This window comes from Punica granatum, chromosome 4 (assembly GCF_007655135.1).
Source record: "Punica granatum isolate Tunisia-2019 chromosome 4, ASM765513v2, whole genome shotgun sequence".
NCBI classification, from domain to species: Eukaryota; Viridiplantae; Streptophyta; class Magnoliopsida; order Myrtales; family Lythraceae; genus Punica; species Punica granatum.
In genome coordinates, this window is record NC_045130.1 from 11,898,824 (window position 1) to 11,915,057 (window position 16,234).

Here is a 16,234-nt window from a genome sequence, read left to right on the forward strand (position 1 = left end):
AAAAAAGACAAATGATTGTGTAGTGTGTTGAGTTAAAGTTAATGTTAAAAGTTTTGATTTGGAAAATGTGTACTTTTATTGTTGTGTAGCGTGTTGAGTTAAAGTTAAAGTTAAAATTTTTGTGATTTTAACTGCGAAAACGGAGCATAATAGTCTCAGCCTAGCATGACTCATTTCTGGCAGTTGCCTCTTCATTTCTGGCTGTGGGATCTCGAGTGGAGGCGGGGGCCTCGTCCGCAGCCAGCCAACACCTGCCCAAGGCCGCCGGCCACCAGTGCTCAGTTAAAAGAACTTTACCATCAATTTCTCGTCTACAACAACTTATTAGCTGCTTTCCACTCCGCCACTGAAACAGGAAGAGTGAGGCTTGTAGCTCTCTGTTTCCTGCTTGTTCTTACTCTATGACAAAACCAGGATGCTTTTCCCTTTTTCAGTATTTTAGTTGCTTTTGTTATCGCTCTGTTTCGATTTTCTGTCTGGAACATATGATGAGCTGCTCGAGCTTTATGTTAAATCAATCAGAAACTGTGTCAATGTTCTGCTTGGTAGACTCTTTAGAGCTAACGTTAGAGAGTCATTTATTGAAGACTCTTACTCTTACAAGATACGTCAATGAAGCTAACAATACAATAGGCATTTCTCTGTCAAATTACAGCGGGGCGAACAATAACAAGGACACAACTTGAGATGCACAGCGATTTCGAATTGCACGGCTAGATCCTAGTGGAACTCTTATGTCAGTCCACTGGTTCATGGTTAACTTCGGTCATTGGGGTTCCTCCTATTGTCTTATTGTTAAATGGAAATTTGAATGCTGAATAAATCGCTTCAAAAATTGCTCTCAGAATCCTCCCAACCCCCTCGCGGAGATGATGATGGTGCGGGTTTGTAACCATCATCATGATTGGAAAAAAGCAGACGATCGCCCATTTGAAGGAGGAAGCGAGAATCGGGTTCATTATAATTAAACTGAAAAACAGATCTCCCAGTATGGGAAGAGCATAGTTGAATATGACATCGATATATGCTGGATTGGGAATCCCCTGCACTATCCAAGAATAGTTGCCCAGGTCCGAAAGCAAGATCAAACCCATCGTGATGCGGGTTACTCGATTCACAGCAAATAGATTCATTGCTCTAGCAAGAGTCATCGACCATTGAAGTGGGGAGATGAAAGTGTTTGGGAGAACTCAGTTGCTTGGTTACTTGGTCTGCAAAAAAGGAAGACAAGGAACAGTAGGAATAATTAATCGGGGATAAATTTCGGACATTTTCACAGACTACATGGAGCATTTCGAATAATTAATAATCGGGACCGAGATGCAAGATTTAACTCATCGTCCTCTAGACTTGTCATACCTTTGGGTCGGAAAAGCGATGGAATCGGGATGAGACATTGGATGGGGCAATTATCGATCTGGACTTGGGGGCTTTACGTGAGGGAGGAGTTGAGAAATGGGACCGGCTGGGGGGTGGGGTGGGCCCCCCCTTGGGCTTATTATATATATGAGGCAAAGGAAGAAACGTATTAAACTCCGTGGAAAAGGACAAGAAATGTCCCCCGGCGGGCACTCGGGTGGACGGAGCCGATTTTGTCCAAAAATCGTTAAAATCGTCTTATTCATTTTCTGAAGAAACGTATTTATCTTATTTATCTTTTTAATTACAAGGGAGGTACATAAATTTATCTATCGTCTTTGATAATATGTATTATATTTACATTCATCTACTGAATATGATAATGAAGTGCATGAACTCGGCAACATGAAAAAATATTCATCCATGGTTGAGTTTCCTCTAGACAAATACACGAATCTCTTTTGAAAAATTAAATGCTCCAAGTAATTCAAAAAGCGATTAACTCCAAGTTAAGAGTTTTCAAATGAAGACGTCTCATAAGCATTTTTTAACTTTTATATATGATAATAAATTTACTGAATGTACATGGATAATGTATTATCAACTGGTGGGGCTTAATTTCATGAATAATGAAATATGAAAGTGTAAGGCTTTGTTTGGGATTAGGATTGCAATGATTAATGTTGTTTAATTATGGGAAAAAATTGAAAATAATAATGAATAATTGAGATAATTTAATATTAAAAATTGAATTGAATGGTAATTAAAGAAAAATAATAATAATTGTGTTATTAAATTGAAGATAAGTGAATTTAAGTAGATAAAATTTTTAAAAAAAACTTCAAAACCAAACATGCCCTGAATTACTTTAAAAATAAGTTTTCTTAAATCTAACATGTACTTTAAATTTTTTTTTTATAAAATCACAACATTTAAAAATTATTTTAAATTTAACATGTCGTTACGCTCCGTCAATTAACTGCCTTGAATTGCCGATATGACCATTAAATTGCGTACAGTTGGCCCGCCATTTCCTCGAGCATAGTCGAAAGCGCAAATGTTTATGTTGTTTTGGGGGGGGGGGGGGGGGGGGTAAAAGTGACCCGACCCGATAGTTTAGGGAGGTGAGACGTCTTCTGTTCCCTTAAAATTAAAAGGACGATTGAGATTACCCATTGGCCCTCACTCTATTTGAAATTTTCGTTTGACTGCCACTAAGCATTTCCATCCTCCTTGAAGAAAGCAGCCACAGCTCGCCACCGTTGACTCTGCTGCCGTCGCTTCTCCGATGAGTCGATGCCCCTCTTCCTTCTGTCTGGTCTCCTGACTAATCTGAGGTCTCATCTCTGCCGTTACCATGCGGGACTGTCCCCGACCTCACCACTTTGATTAGGTGCCATCGGCTCGCTAATCGGTCGAGCCCATCAGATCTCAGAGCTCTGCTCATAAAAGACTCCACCGTCTCGAGCTCGGAGATCGCCGGGGAAGATTTTTCTTTTCTTTTGTTTTCAATATAATATTTATCGACTCTTAATTTTAATATGTCTTAGATTTACTATATATTTCCCCGCAGAAAATTTTTGAGATTTTATAATATTATTGAATCTGACATAAAAATTTTAGCCATTTATTTATAATTTCTATTTTAATGAAAGGTACATTCTTGTAATTCTAAATAAATTTATTGTGCCTCATTCTCCTCCAATTGCCCTTTTGGGAAAACTACACTTTTAACCCACTATCCTCGAATTAAAAGTGTAGTTTTCCAGTTTCCTTTTCTCATCTATTCTATTTTAGTCACCGATAATTAATCGCCAAATCTATTCGCGAATTATTTGCTAATTATTGATCATGATGCTTTCTTGTGTACTTTAAGGTTACATTAAATCCTTACATTCATCAAAAAGAAAAAAATTACACCCGTACAATTACAACAGAATAGATGTAGAAATGAACCAACTACAGACAAACATATATATACTACATCAAGAAAATACAAGACTACCATATGACGGTCTCAAACATTACTATTGCCGTACGTAGCATTCGGTCCATTCTCCGGTCCACAGCTCATGGAAGAATCAATCCTTTCGGATCGGGTGTTCTTAGCCACGAGATTGGACCATACGGCAATGAATTTCTCACGCAGCATCTTACATGCTGAAGAAATTGCTTTTTCGATGGTCTTAGGGATTTGTGGGTGATTCATATATAAAACCGACATTATCAGAGCAGATGTGCTGATTATAGCGACCCATCTCAAGGAGGAGTCGAAGAACAATGTCGAAATTATCAACCCGAAAAACAGATATCCCAAAATGGGGACAAGGTACTTTGTCACTAGGCGCACGTGCACTGCGTCCGGATTCCCTTGTATCGTCCTCATCCATAAGTCCGCACAGAACAATATGATGAAAATCAGAACCGAGATGATGAGCGTTGTTTTATCCATTGTGAGCAAATGCTTTGCCCCGAATAGGGTAGTCATCATTTGGAGTGGTGTGATGAAAATTCCTTCGAACTTCTTGCAAAACTCATAGCCGCGGTTGGTCGGGCTAAAAGTTATAAAAGAAGAAAACAATTAATTGATATTATATTAATTAATAACAGTAATTAAACCAAAATTCCATAAGATTTTTCTAACATATATATATATATATATATATATATATATGGTATATATCTATTATTGTTGAGGATATACTGACCTAATTTGACCAGTTGTGAAACTATCCGAATTTGCTCCCGACATGCCCGCTTCCTTCTCTCAAGACGAATGAAAAGAGTTAGCTAATGAAGCTTTGGAGTTTGGGTTCTATTTGATCCAGTACGACTTGTAATTTATAAATGGGGGTGGGGGTGGGGTGGAAGGTGGGTCTCATCTTCGTGGACCCGACCAATTTCCTCCTCTTTTGTGTTAATATAACGCTCACGTGTTGACGTATTATACTCGAAGGGACCCAACGTTTTCTTTGAGGAGAGGTCAAACTCTATTAAACACCTTTTCTCTTATTATTTTCTCAATTTCTTTTCGCATTTCAAACTTTACTATAAACTTCTTTTATTATAACATTTAATTTAAGCCCTTATGTCACCCTTTTTTTTTTTTTTTGGTTAGCTAACCGGGGCCTAAGCCCAAGCCCAAGCCCTTATGTTACTTTGTCTTATTTGCAGCTATATCTTCTTTCGGAGTAATTTCCGGTTTCCACTCATATGGTATTTTAAATGACGCAATACTCATTCTTGACAAAAAAAAAATAAAAAAAAATAATAATAATAACACTCCACTCAACCAACTAAGTTACCTAATAGAAAAATGGGAAAAGTCAAATTTATTCTAACTTTAACTCTTTTTCTATCTTAGTCCTAAATCTTTTCTTTAACTGGATTTCGTCCTCAATCTTTTTTGCGCGGTATGAGTTCAGTCCTTCCGTCCAAAATTCCATCAATTTTCCCTGATATGATATTCGTCAAATGAGAGTGCGCCACGTGCGCGAAAGATCACTACTACTATAAACCGATTATTATAAAGTAAATCCGATTCTTTTTTTAATCAGTTTCGTAAACCGGACTATGATATTTCTGGTTCTTTTAGGATTTTAGCCATCGCTTCTCTTTCATTGTCTCACGCACCGACAGATGGCTAGAATCCTAAAAGAACAAAAAATATCTTAGTCCGATTTACGAGTCTGATTAAAAAAGGAATCGAATTTGCTCTATAATAACTGATTAAGAGTAGCAGTGATCTGTCGCGCGCGTGACGCACTCTCATTGGACGAATATACATGTCAGGGAAAATGAATAAAATTTTGGACGGAAGGACTAAACTCATACCGTGCGGAAAAGATTGAAGACGAAATACAACCAAAGAAAAGGTTTAGGACTAAGAAAAAGAGCTAAAGGTTGAGGACCAAATTTGACATTTTCCCTAGAAAAATTAATGAAGAGCTTTCCATATTAAGCTAAAACCCCATGCTTAACAAAAAAAAAAATTTGACACGCTACTGCACTAGCCATGTTAACCTACAAAGTAAACGTAATCTTTCTCGGTCACCGAAAACTATTTAGGTCTTTGGTTATCTAAGGTGATAGTATAACTGTCAGTGAGTTGAGGCACTTATCCTTAACATCTATTTTTCAAACTGGGACCTTTATAATCTGTCTTGGGGATGGGTGATTCCTGAGCAGTCACACTATAGTACCTGCAGTTATTAGCTGCCAGAGAGGACACCCAAAATTTCTTTGTGTTGATGGGTCCACCAGAGTGGAATCATATGTTTCTTATATAAAATTGCAAAATAATTATTTCATATCTTCAAGAGACCCCAATTCTTTTAGTACAAATTAAAAGTACTAAATACAATATGTTTTGATGCGAACATTTTATGCAGCATGTTGAGATCGTATTATCTTCACAAGAATGGAATTAACATTGTGGGCTTTATATGAACAAACTTAAATGATTTAGTTTATTTAAGGGAAAAAGTACAAAAACTTTAATTATGGTTTGAGCTTAAGACAAATTGCACCTTATGGTTTTTTAAGGATAAATAACACCTTGTGGTTCATTTCGTGAGATATAATAGACCTCACCATTAATTTTTCATTACTTTTGGACCTCAAACTTTTATTATTATTATTACCCTCAAACTTTTAACTTTTTTGCGATTAAGTCCAAAAATTCTGAGGAAAAAAGGGGGGAAGGGCTTGGACCACCGGTTGGCGACCTGACCCCACCACCGAGGTTACCGACACCCATAGAGGATGCCGAAAATCTCGAGGGTGGGGTCGGGGTCATCGTTGATGACCCTAACCCCCGAATCGACCGGAATCTCGAGATTGATTCAGGGGCAGGGGCCGCCAATTTGGGGTCCCGACCCCACATCCATGGTCACTGGCATCCTTTGTGGGTGCATGTAACCTCAATGATGGGGTCGAGGTCGCCGACTAATGGCCCTAGCCCCTTTCCCTTTTTTCCCACGAATTTTAGGACCAAATTGAGAAAAACTGAAAGTTTGAGGTAATAATGGCAAAAGAAAAGTTTGATGACAAAAAATGATGAAAAAATTAACGATAATGTCCATTATGTCTCGCGAAATGAATCACAAGCTGTTGTTTGTCCCAAAAAAAATCATTGGGTTCAATTGGTCTCAAGCTCAAATCACAACGGGTTACTTTTCCCTTTATTTAAAGATACAAGAATGCAAGATATACAATACCGATATGACTATTGTAAATTTTTTCTTTCGGTTGGAGACTATTGTAAAATTTTTACTTTATATCTTATATAATATTCCAAAACTCTTGAAGGTCTTTTGTTTTTATTATTATCCTCTCTGTTTTTTTTTTCAAAAAGGATATGCTCTATGAAAATGTATACAAATATTTTGACTAAGGATACATGAGAGAATACTTCATTGTAATTATGTAATAATATCAATATAGCTTATGATATGAATAGATCAAAATCATACAACAATTATTGATGAAGACTTAAATTTTTGGACTAAACCAATTAACTTTTATCATAATATTTGTTCAAATATCTAATTAATATCATATTAGAAAAGGCAATAACGTTAGAGAAGAAAATATTATATGGGCGAGAGTGAATTGATCACCAAAAGCAAAGGATGCAATTAAAGAGCCAACCTAGAATAATGTAATTAAAACAACTAAATTAAGTTGGAGAATTCAACACGTATGATTTTGAAATGCAATGTATTGATGCGTGCATCATCTTAATTTATTTTAAACTTATTCACTGATTACATTTGATTGGTTCAGTACTTCAATTATGTCATTTGCAAATATAAATGTGACATTGAATATTATTGAATATTTTAATTCATATAACCTAAAGAATGATAATAATATTATTTTTAATATTTAATATTCTCACAGCTAAAAAATTTTGGTAAAAAAAGAACATTAGATAATAATATCCTCATAATTTTATAGAAAATTTATAAATGTAAATATTGTGACCCGTGATAACACAGAGGGTATCTTGCCCTAGTGTAATAACTAGTAACTAAAGCAAGAAAAAGTAAATAAAGATACTAAAAGTCTCACGCAGTGGTTTATATTGGCCTTTTTTTTACATATCCATTCGCTCTTTATATACGCGTTTAGACAATCATTTTAGATGGTATCTTATCAGGAATATACCGATTAGATTATGTTATTACCGGCTCTGGAATTAGTGGGTCCATGCACAATATAGACAATCCCGCAAGGGCAATAGTTAAAGGGAAGTTAAACATGAAAATATGCATATTCATTATAACAATAACAAATAAAAATTTCTTGGAACACAAAACTAAAAAAATGTTGATAAAGAATATATATGTTATGTGTAAATTAAACAACACTATTTATTTATTACAAAGAAAATGACACTATTTATTTTTGGTAACTTAGTATTAAAGAATTTTTCTTAAGAAGATATATTAATTTAAAATCACCATTACCACGTTAAACATTGCAGTGTTCCCTCAGGGCATTAGCTGAAACCATAGTTTGTAAAATGCTTGTACCACTAAATTTGGGAAAATTTATAGATTTTCTTGGCCACGGAAAATTTATACATTAATTACTCTTTAAGGCCATTTTGTTCATTAAGTAACAAAAAATGCTAAGTGCCCATGAAAAGTATGCATAATGATTCTTATAAACTAACATTTAATAAAATCTTAGATCTTAATTACATTGCATTCTAGTCATTATGAACAGTTAGGACAAAGACTTCGCAAAACTCTATTCCGAATGTTTTTCTAATTTAACCTATTATAATGTAAAATATCCACGTGGATCTATAAACGATTTGGTCTATCTCCAACCCAAAAGTTTAACCTGATAAGTTGTGAGGCCCAATCCCATATAAACCACTATATTTTCTCATGTGCTTTCGATGTGAGATTAACTTTTCCTAATTGACTTTTATATTCCCAATTGACTTTTATATTCCCAACACCTTCCTTCACGTGGCACCGTGTGGTATTTCTCATTATTTGTCTACTTGGGCCACGTGAACCTTAACCACCTGCTCTCAACAACTTAGCTCGAGCCGGTCTATCATCTCTTATGGACTCGGACCTTAACTGACTCGAGGTGGGCTTCTTCTTCCACACTCGAGCGAGGGGGATCAACTACTACAAACCGGGCTTCTACTTCCGGTCTCAGACTTCACTGGCGTGATGTGGGCTCCTGTGCATACGCGTCCCCATGATCATTACCTTAAGCTCTGATATCATCTTAAATTTCTATTAGGCTTATATGGGCTCAGGCCCATATCCACTTAAAAGCTCGAGCTGATAAGTAGTGGTACCCAAATCTCATATAAGCTTATGGTTTCTTTATCATATTTTTTTGTGTCGGACAATATATCACAACACCCCCCTCACATGGCAGAGTGCGGTCCAGCACGTGCCACTTGCCCTTAAATATCCGCCATCAATAACTGACCACGAGTTGGATATCATCTTCTGTGCTTAGGTGAAGGGGACAAACACCAAACTAGTCTCGAGTTTCACACTCGGGCCTAACCAGAGGTACACTTTTAGCTACCTCAGAACTAGACCGGGCCACTCTCGGGCTTGATTAACATGAGGCGCACTCTTGGCTATCTCGGAACATAATATGACGTGGTACGGGTGCATACACACGAATGGACGCGCATATGCATAACCTGAGCTCTGATGCCATGTTCAATTATACTGGGTTTACATGAGCTTGAACTTTTGAGTTGAAAGTTAAGCATATAAACTCGGTAGAATTTAATATGGTATCAGAGCCCAGGTTACACGTATGTGCGTCCACTCGCGTGTATGTACCCATAACACGCCAAGCCCAATATGTTCGAGTGCAGTCAAAAGAGCGCCTCATGTTAGTCCCCTTCGCCCGAATATGGAAAATGGGCCTGGCTCGAGGTCAATTATTGAAGGCGGATGTTTAAGGGCACGTGACAACGTGTAGACAGAAATTGACTACACGTTGCACATGAGGGCAGGTGTTGGGAATTAAAATTCTATAGTGAAAAAATAAAAGAATAATCATTAGTTTATATGAGGCTTGGATCTTTTAAGTGGAAATGTGTTCGGATCCGTATAAGCTCATGGAAATTTAATATATAAAGTTTTGCAAAAGGAAAATACCCTACTAAGATCACTTAAATTATATGTAATTAATTTATTTAGAGTATAAGTAATCTAGTTGATATTACAAGAGTGATTTACAATAAATTAAAGTAATTTGATTTAATTGTACGTTATAATCATTTTAAAATGATTTACCTGAACTTTTTCCCCATAAAAAAGCGGTTACATGTACTTTCCCATAAAAATAAATAAATGCAGCTTTGCTGTTAGAGTAGAGTTCACCCGTGCTATGCATGGATAATTTAATAAAATCTCATCAATCTTGAGATATGCAATTACTTTGATCATGTCTCAGTACAATCTTGCAATTTGTCAGAATACCAAAGAAGCAATTTGAATACAAATGGAATGGCGGAGGTTTGACAATCTATTATATAGAAAAAGTTAAAAATGAGCACGAGAGTGGATTTAAGCCTTGTTTGGATTGTAAAAACTTTAATTTTAATTTTAACTTTAACTCAACACACTACACGACAAAAATATACGTTTCTCAAGTCAAATTTATACTCTCATCTCATTTGTCTTTTTTCACAATCAAAATCAAAATTAAAATCAAAGTTACTTTAACTCTGAATCTAAACCCACCATAAGACTTCATATAATGTGTCATGAACAATTTGACAAAGGCCCTAGGAAGACCAAAGGGAACATATCCAATTATGATAGTCCTATATATATATATATATAATAGATAACAACATATAGAAAAATCTCAACTCAGGTAGCGTAGAAATATACCCCATATGATACATTCATCAGCTTTTCCCATTTTTCCGAATTTAACTCGCAATAACTCTTGTAATAAGATCAAATATTAGACTTTGCATGCTCAAACCCTCATCCATCATCTTTCATCTTTTCATGTGCCTTTCTTTTATATTTACCCACAAATGCTCCAAAAATCTAACTAATTTTTGCAAATTTAAAAAATGTTAACCTTTGTAAGATACTTCAATATGCTTTCCTTATATGTGGTTAAAGAAAAAAAAAATGAAATTTCGATTTGGGTGGGCATAAAAGAGATTGATGAGTACAAAGAAGTATTCAACCTTACCAAACATACGTAGTTTCAACCCTTTTCAAAACCTGCTCAGCGGTTGATGCTAGCAAGAGAAATCCATTAGGGTCAATCTATATGAATGCCTCGATCTCACTCTCGACCTAAATCCTCAAATGCACATTCATACACCTGCTAATCATGAGTGAATTAAATCTCCACATTATGAAGCCAATTAAACCACAAAGAAATATCAAATAATCCAAAAATATAAATTCAAAGTTGTGAAACAAAATATTGATATCTTTTATTCAAGACATGCATAAATCTCCACATTACCTCGAGTTTGCTCAGACTGCCACTAAGGTAGTTTGAATCTTCTTCTCCACCTTGGTCACGAGAAGCTTGATTGCTTCTTCGAACAATTAGATAAAATAACAAGTCCAAGTAGCATTGCAACTCTACAATGGGGTATGACAGACGAAGGGAGTGCCACCTGCAAACAATCAATCTGCGCTGTGATCCTTTTCCATTCTCTATAGTACAGATTTTATCTCTATTGAATTAATAACAACTAACTAGCAAGTTGATCCGCGCAATGTGCGAGATTATTGTTTATAAAAAAACTGAAATAGTATATTTATATTATTTAACTTGGTCTTTCAGAATTCTATTTAGTCTATTATTATTGAGTTTACTCTTGGATAATCATCTAATTAACTATAAATAAAAAAAATATTAAGGTTTCTACTTAGTATTTTGCTATTTCTGAAAGGACTATTTAAGTTTTAACGCTGAAATTGTAAAAGATGTTCTTGAACTTCTGAATTTTATATCTTATAGAAAATAATAAATCAATATTAAATTTGAAATGTTTTAACTTAAGATAATGCAAATTTATGTAGCATTTTATTAGATTGACTTAGTTTTTTGTCCCGTGCATTACGTGATTCACTAATCTTTTTATTATTGATTTTGTTTTAAAAACCTCCATTTTTTTTGTTTATAGATTCTCATGCAAAAATTTGCCTTTTTAATAAGTAAATGTTACTACTTTGACTTAAGTTTTTGCATATAAGTAATTTGTTTTATTAAATCAATATTTGCTATTCAAGTGAGAAATAATTTATGAATTATGGATAGCAAAATAATTATTTAAAAGTTTTGATCAATTATGACTTTTTTTGGAATAGCACTTTACATGTTTTATGGGCCATGAAATAAATTTTTCATCACCAAAAAAGGGAAAAATAAATGTAGATTCAAATTCAAGAATATAAATTTAATTAAACTATTACATTTTTATTTTGAAAGATTGTTTAGTTTGGTCCGAGATACTAATTTTTAATTTTTTCCTACATTTTTTATATGTTATGTCAAAATCTATTGTATCCAAAAACTATAAGAGCAAAATGCATAAGCATGAAAGTATTCCAAATGTCATCATTTCTCATAATAATGAAACTTTTAAATTTCTTTTTGTATTTATTGTTAACATGAAAATTGCTAAATTTCTAAAAAAATTTAAGAATGGGTTTCGTTTTTAAGAAAGCAATTGGTTCTGAGACAGTCAAGTAGATAAGTCTGAAAGTACTTCATATATCAGGGTTTCTTTGAATATTGAACATTGTCGGAATATTTAGTATTAACATGGAATTGCAAAAGTTGCTAATTTTTTCGGAAGCCATTTACATATTTGAGAAAATAAAAAATTCTATTAAAATTTTAAAAAATTATTAGATGATTTTAAGAAATTATTGCCTAATAATCACAAGGTAATTCATACAGATAGGATTTTTCTTAAAAAAACTAAAGGCGGGAATTTTCGACTTTTACTACTCCTAGTTTATGTTTTTCTATGCTTGGAGGGAGTTGTTGAAGCTAAGAGACAAAGCATATCCCAGTATACCATAGGAGAGAGTGTTGAAACCTCATTCTGGTGATGACAATTGACACCCCTCAAGCCCTCTCTATGTTAAGCTCCGAAGGACGCTTTCGATAGTTGAGGTTATAGAGAGTGACTCCTAGAAATGAAGAACTAATAGGCTTCTTGAGATGACCTTGATCCAAGAAGACTTGCAATGTATATAGTCTGGATACCTTTTCTATTGCTGGCTCATGGAATATATCTTGAGCAAAGGAAACGCAAGGTTAACTTGGCATTAGCACATATTGATCCAGTTTCAGCCCTCATAAAGCACTACTTTATCTTCATGGCTGTTTTTGAGAAACATGCTTCAACTCTTAAGAGGGTAGGAAATGGAAAAACTATCCTAACATCACAAGTTTATTATGTGGAAAGGTTGAGGTGAGCAGAGATCAATATGATTTTGGCAATCCTTCAGAAAAGTTATGGCTTATTCTAGGACAGGAATGGTTTTGGTAGGAGCTGCAGCCATTGAAACTTTGAGACAAAATGAGTTGTCATTTGTGCAGATATTGGGTGAGTGTGGCTCATCCACTTGAATGAGTAACATCCTATCAATATACTTGTGAGTGAGAAATTGGCCCCATACATTGGTCCCACGAGTTCTCACACATATAAAGATTCTGATTGGGTTGTCGCTCTTCTACAATTGATGTATAATACTCACTGAATGTTTAGTCCAAGAATCTTAAAGGTAAGTCCGTTCAGGCTGTGTGGCACGCCCATCTAGCTTGGTTGATGAATATTGTTGCCAGTGAAAAAGTGCTGAAATAAAATTGTTGAAAAGTACATAATTGCTCATCATAGTGTTTGGAAGATCAATTAAGTTAAAACTGCTTAAAGTAAAATAAGTTATTGATTAATGCTTGGAGTATAGAATAAGTAGAAGTCATTTTCATGATCACCTATCAATTTGCCATAAAGAATTACGTTTTCAAACTAGATCATAGTTTGATATATTTTCATCAAAACACTTTTTCTTTAAAAATAATTTAAAAAAAATCAGAAAAATGCTTATGCGACCTCCCGCTGCACTCTCAAACATACTCTTATCTAGAAAGCATATAAATGTCTTAGTTCAATTATACATATATAAAGAGCGATCATAGTTCATCTGAAAAAATAAATAAATGTTTATGCGTAATCAATGTTAAGTTCATGCAAAGAGTCAGAGAGTAATGAGCTGGAGTACTACATGTTCAGCGTACATGGCGAGTTCTGATGATTCTTCGATTCTAAACAGTGACACTGTCCGAGGAGCCGTGCTTCGAACTTCTGAATTTCAAAATATTTGCCAAAATAAAAAAGGGAAAAAAGAAATCAGAAACACCTTGGAAGGACTATTTGACATGGCTCTCCGATACCAGTTTGTCGAGGACAATCCTCAGGGAAGCGCCAGCAGGGATCATCATCTAAATCTATTAAAGCGAACTGTGCAATGGATAAGATATATATAGATTAAAAGTACGATACAACCGCGCAAACCCCATTGGAACTTAGACGATGGTCTCTTCATTCGGTTGCTTTATTCCCTCGTTCAGTTGTGAGCAATGAGCATTCCATTCATGGAATGATCTGATCTTCATGAACTGTGGAAAGTCTATGGCTCTGAAGCTTTGCTGGGTTCTGCACTGTATATGACGCTAACCATCGCAGGCAGGACCGAAAATTTCTATAAAGGATTTCGTGCTTTCGCCGAAATATGATTCCCCTTAAAATATTACTGTTGACTGCAAATAAAGAGATGGTCACAATTCATACACAGAATTACCTTTTTGATCCCCATAAATCATAATTTCCACAAAGACAAACGATTCAGTCCTAACACACAAAAATGAAATGCCGCTAGATGATTACCTGAGAAACATGCACGTCTGCCGACCTCTTTACATCACCGGTGGCCTTTGCGTCTCTTGATTCTGCATAGTGGTGATTCGTTGCTACGTTCAAATTAACGCAACGGAGCTTTTGTGGCAAAAATGATTTTCGAGAAGAACTATACGTCTTTGAGCGTGGATGAGAACGTATGTCAAGGCAGACTCATAAAGAACAGAAGTCATTTCACATTTGTTATGCGTTTTATATTTCTGGGCCCCACTTTTCAATTAATGATTAATAAATAGAATATTATTTCGTTTTCACGTGTTGGGGCTGGCCGTATTAGACGTATGATACTTCCAGATTTCAACGTTTTATTTCTCTTTTGGGTTGGGCCCCACATTCGTTCTATTGAGGTGGTGGGGCCAAGACGTATCATACTCAGGAAAATGACATGAATGAAACGTAAGGAACCAAAGTACTAAACTTTGATAATGACATCTCTTTTAAGTCAGGTCTGACTGTTTTTCTTTTTTAAATTAATATCATTGTTTGAGGTATCATACTTGATGATTATTGAACTAAAAGATCAACTGAATTGGATGAATTTTTAATTACAACAGGATTTCCATCAAAATGAATTTTCATGGTGACGTGCTTTGTATATAATCCGTATATTTTTGTTCTTCACTCATAAATAGAAAAAGTACAACAGGATTTCAAAATTACATAAATTTCTTCTTCTCAACATGTTTATTTAATATTAACATAAAAAAATTAATGCATAAAAATGATTAAATTTGTAAGAAAAGGAAAAACAAAATCAAAATAGCAAAACGAATTAAACAGTAAAACTGGACCAAGTTTATTCAAAGGGAAAAAAAAAGCACCCAAATTTGAGTTGCCAAATCTAAAAGTTTGTTTGTTTCTCCAAATACAAAATTTTGTTTAGGCGATCTCTATAGGCATATTAAGCTTGAATTCTCTTGGTACGTCTTTTTTTAACACCGTTTTTATAATATTTCAACTTCCAAGTCGCAACGATTTGGCTCTTTCGATTGATTATAATCTTGTGCTTAACCTGCATAATTTCGCTGCCAGAGAAATATATGTATATGCATTCTTTAAGCCCAAAACGGAAAAGGAATATACGCTAAAATAATTTGAATATTCAGTCATTATGTGGGGACAAACGTTTTCTTCTCTTTTGGGGTCATATATACAAATGAAACGTGGACGGACTAATAATATTCCAAAATACGTTCATCTTTTCTTCCCTTATTATCTCTTTGCCTCGGAAAAATATGATACAATGCACATTAGATGACTACGAAAATAACAATAATAAAACTAGACCTATAACTCATGCATTGTGCGGGCATATTTGTTGACATTGTTGATATCATAATTTTATAATACAAAATGCTATAAATAAATGAAAAATAATTTGAGTAGTTACATTAATTAGTATTTCTTAAAATAATTGTAAAAGTCTCATCGGGAATGTATAATAAAATTGTAAATATATTATGAAAAATTTGGAAAAAATTGAAAAAAGTCTAAAATTATATTAATGGGCCAGGGACTCGAAGAGACAGCTAACCGCGAGCTAAGGGGCACGAACAGGAGATTTCGTGAGTCCAATACACTTATGTGGAAAACCCATGTTGCACGAATGGAAGAATTTCATAAAAGTAGACTAAATTTTTGTGTGTATATATATATATATATATATATATAGATTATGCGAGTAATAACATTAATTGGAACAAGGTCAAATTAATTCGACAAAACACCTCAACAAGAGTTAGTCTGGTAGTTATGTACCCCATGGATTTGTAGGGCTTTTAATGAAAGTCGAATGGTGATCTTTTTATTGGTTAAAAGATACGACTTTATCGTTAAAGACTTAGTTCAAGTTATTCTGAAATCATGTAAGAGAACACTTTATATTTGAGGCTAACTGCAGGGACA

The 16,234-nt window shown here is 34.6% G+C and overlaps 1 long non-coding RNA gene across 6 annotated transcripts; it reads right to left on the reverse strand.

Annotated features, from left to right (window-relative positions):
* Positions 1 to 3,180: 3,180 nt before the first annotated feature.
* Positions 3,181 to 14,537, reverse strand: LOC116205038. Of its 6 annotated transcripts, none has more exons than XR_004156450.1 (7): positions 14,300 to 14,504; positions 13,638 to 14,172; positions 12,425 to 13,207; positions 10,855 to 11,011; positions 10,573 to 10,707; positions 4,068 to 4,120; positions 3,181 to 3,914 (listed from the first exon to the last, which is right to left on the reverse strand). It is a non-coding gene; the product is annotated as an uncharacterized LOC116205038 (long non-coding RNA). The 6 variants fall into 6 exon arrangements; XR_004156451.1 differs by having other exon boundaries at positions 10,568 to 10,707; XR_004156449.1 differs by having other exon boundaries at positions 4,068 to 10,707; positions 12,446 to 13,207; positions 14,300 to 14,537.
* Between the last annotated feature and the right edge of the window lie 1,697 nt (positions 14,538 to 16,234).